We start from the raw sequence: 4347 nt of genomic DNA on the forward strand, positions 1-4347 counted from the left end.
AGAGGTCCTTTACATCCCTTGTAAGTTGGATTCCTAGGTATTTTATTCTCTTTGAAGCAATTGTGAATGGAAGTTCATTCATGATTTGGTTCTCTCTTTATCTGTTACTGGTGTATAAGAATGCTTGTGATTTTTGCATATTGATTTTGTATCCTGAGACTTTGCTGAAGTTGCTTATCAGCTTAAGGAGATCTTGGGCTGAGATGATGGGGTTTTCTAAATATACAATCATCTCATCTGCAAACAGGGACAATTTGACTTATTCTTTTCCTAACTTAATACCCTTTATTTCTTTCTTTCGCCTGATTACATTTTGCATTTCAACTTGGTGAATCTGGCAATTATGTGTCTTGGAGTTGCTCTTCTCAAGGAGTATCTTTGTGGCGTTCTCTGTATTTCCTGAATTTGAATGTTGGCCTGCCCTACTAGGTTGGGGAAGTTCTCCTGGATGATATTCTCAAGAGTGTTTTCCAACTTGGTTCCATTTTCCCCCTCACTTTCAGGCACCCCAATCAGACATAGATTTGGTCTTTTCACATAATCCCATACTTCTTGGAGGCTTTGTTCATTTCTTTTTCCTCTAGATTTCTTGCTTCATTTCATTCATTTGATCTTCAGTCGCTATTACTCTTTCTTCCAGTTGATCGAGTTGGTTACTGAAGCTTTTACATTTGTCACGTATTTCTCATGTCATGGTTTTTATCTCTGTCAGTTCATTTATGGCCTTCTCTGCATTGATTATTCTAGTTATCCATTCTTCCATTTTTTTTTTCAACATTTTTAGTTTCTTTGCACTGGGTACGTAGTTCCTCCTTTAGTTCTGAGAAGTTTGATGGACAGAAGCTTTCTGGTCTCAACTCGTCAAAGTCATTCTCCATCCAGCTTTGATCTGTTGCTGGCGATGAGCTGCTCTAGAATGATGAAAATTAAGTAGCCTTACATTACCTAATATTGGCAAGAATTTGAAGCAACTGGAAAACTTACATATTGCTTATTGGAACATGAAATAGTAACACCATTCTGGGGAAAATTAGGGTGATTTATTAAAAAGTTAAACATATATCTGGCCAATGATTCAGCAATTACATTAGAAATATTTTGTTAAGAGAATTAAAATATATGCCAACAATAATGTTTGTAGCAGCTTTATATAGGCCAAAAAGAAGAAGAAGAAAAGTCATCAAGAAGAAATTGGTTAAATACATAGTTTGATAAATTCATTTAATAATAATATGAAAGAATGAATTGCTGATACAGAGCAGTAATGTGGATTAATCTCAAAATTATTATGCTGAGGGAAAAAAGGTCAGACAGAGAATAATGCATCCTATCCAGTTCCATTCTCAAATTATAAAAACAACAGAAATTAATCCATGTGGTAAAAATCACACTGTTGTTGCCTCTTTGCTTACAGGTAGGTCATATTGACTAGAGAGGAGTACAAGAGATCTTTTAGATGATGAAAATGTTATATATCTTTTATTGGGTGGGTGGTGGTTATGTGGGTTTTCACAACTTCAAAACTCATCAAGTTGAAAACTAAAGACCTGGGCATTTTATTATATAAAAAGTATGACTCAGTTAAAAATCAAATAGCAGAGTAAACTTATTCCATGTTTTTATTTTAATGCTACACTAGAACCCAGAGCATAATTTAACAACTCTAGAAGACAGGTAAAAGTAATTATTTCCCTGGATCCTTAACTGCAAGGGATGACTTTACTAAAACAGATAAAGTACAATAGATTTGGTGCTACGGACTTGCCCAGATGAACATCATCCACTTCACAAGTTTGGAATGTCACATGATTACTTTGGAGATTCTGCTTGTGATTTTTTCATTCAGAAGACAAACCTAGAGCTCAAGTACTACTTTACTCAGTTAATGCATATCTTATAACTTGCTTGATTTTGCTGTTCAATATTCTATTAAGTTTTAAAGTATACCCAAAATAAAGAGCTACGAAGGCTTGTTCACTATGTATATATATGGCTTCCTTCACTCAGCATTTTAATTAGAAAAGGAAGAAAAAAAAAGGCTTAGCTTAATTCTGGAAGGGTCCACAGAGACATTAAATAATTTATGCAGTTTTTCTGGTGCTGGCACATTATTTTCCAGGCAGGCAAGAGCATCAGTACAGCCAGAAACAGTTCCCAAATGTGACCAGTGAGGCACGTTAGATCTTAAATAACAATCGTGCCCTGCTGTTGGAAAGCCTCCCAAATGTGACCAGCGGGGAACATTAGATCTTAAATAACAACCATGCCTCTCCATTTAGAGAATAAATCAGTGTTTAAAAGAAACCTGTCCATGCAAGTATACCGTGATTAAAATTAAGTGAAATTAAGTGGAGTGTGATTGCATGAATTTTTTTTTTTTGGCAGTTTACACAAAATAGCAATTGTTGGTGCAACCAGGCTAAATGTACTTTCTTGAGACATCATGCATGCAAGAAAGGTTCTGGCCACTAGCTATCCTAAGGGTTTTTAATTCCACAGTACTTACTGATTTATACTGCAAATGTTATACAGGTTGGGTATATTGAATAAAAGACTACTTCACATATAATTATTGATTGTTGCTCAATCTAAGCTAAATGCAGAGATTTTCCAGGGCTTCGCTGCTTCAATTTATGTATTTTTATTGTATATCTAATGTTTACAACAATACCTTCAATTCATATAGCTCATTTATCCTGAGGAGCTCAAACTTATTAGTATGTGATTATCACTATTTTCCCTTTTCAAAAAAATAGTGATCCATAATGTGTATATGAAAAACCTATTTAAATAATCTCAAATCAATGGGATTATCATTAGAGCCCCTTCCCAAACAGCAGATCTGAGAATATTGCATTGCTTATTGGGTATAAAGTCCATGCAACTCAAATAAATCTGTAATTCTAAGCATGAACAACGTCAAGAGCCTGTAGTGGTAGCTGTGCCTAAGTTCCCACCTATAGATGAACATCCACAAACTCTAAAGAATCATGTACTCCACTCACCTGAAACGGTACAAAGGTAAACATTATTGTAGAAAAGAATTTTCATGAGGAGTTGAGGACTTTGGAGACTTGATATGTTTGCATGTCTTGACGTGGTACAGTTGGTGCTTATCTGAGGATAGAGCCACCATATCCACCATGGATTTCACCCAATTAAAACTCAGCTAACTAAAGGATAACATTGCCCCATGATAAGTCTGAAGAATAGGATTGGAGCCCAGTATAGATAATTTTCATTTGTGTCCAGGTACAGTGGCTCACACCTGTAATCCCAGCCCTTTGATGGGCCAAGGCTTACAGATCACTTTAGGCCAGGGGTTCAAGATCAGTCTGGCCAACATGGCAAAACCGTTTCTACTAAAAATAGGTTGGTGCAAATGTAATTGTGGTTTTTGCATTGTTGGAATTTGTCATTTGATATCGGAAATCATTCTTAAATAAATGTGGTTATGTTATACATTAGGTATTTCTCCTAATTCTATCCTTCTGCTATTGCCCTGATAGGCCCCAGTGTGTGATGTTCCCCTCCCTGTGTCCATGTGTTCTCATTGTTAAACTCCTACTTATGAATGAGAACATGTGGTGTTTGGTTTTCTGTTCCTGTGTTAGTTTGCTGAGAATGATGGTTTCCAGCTTTATCCATGACCCTGCAAAGGACATGAACTCATCCTTTTTTAATGCTTCATAGTAGTCCATGGTGTATATGTGCCACATTTGCTTTATCCAGTCTATCATTGATGGGCATTTGGGTTGGTTCCAAGTCTTTGCTATTGTGAACAGTGCTGCAATAAACATACATATGCATGTGTCATTATAACAGAAAGATTTATAATCTTTTGGGTATATACCCAGTAATGGGATTGCTGGGTCAAATGGTATTTCTGATTGTAGATCCTTGAAGAATCACCACATTATCATCCACAATGGTTGAACTAATTTACCCTCCCACCAACAGTGTAAAAGTGTTCTTATTTCTCCATATCCTCTCCAGCATCTGTTGTTTCCCAACTTTTTAATGATTGCCATTCTAACTGACGTGAGATGGTATCTCATTGTGGTTTTGATTTGCATTTTTCTAACAATCAGTGATGATAAACTTTTTTTCATATGTTCGTTTGCTATATAAATATCTTCTTTTGAAATGTATCTGTTCATATCTTTCACTGACTTTTTGATGTGGTTGTTTTTTTCTTGTAAAGTTGTTTATGTTTTTTGTAGATTCTACATATTAGCCCTTTCTCAGATGGGTAGATTGCAAAAATTTTCTCCCATTCTTTAGGTTTCCTGTTCACTCTGATGATAGTTTCTTTTGCTGTCCAGAAGCTCTTTAGTTTAATTAGTT

This window comes from Colobus angolensis, unplaced genomic scaffold (assembly GCF_000951035.1).
Source record: "Colobus angolensis palliatus isolate OR3802 unplaced genomic scaffold, Cang.pa_1.0 Scaffold16, whole genome shotgun sequence".
NCBI lineage: Eukaryota > Metazoa > Chordata > Mammalia > Primates > Cercopithecidae > Colobus > Colobus angolensis.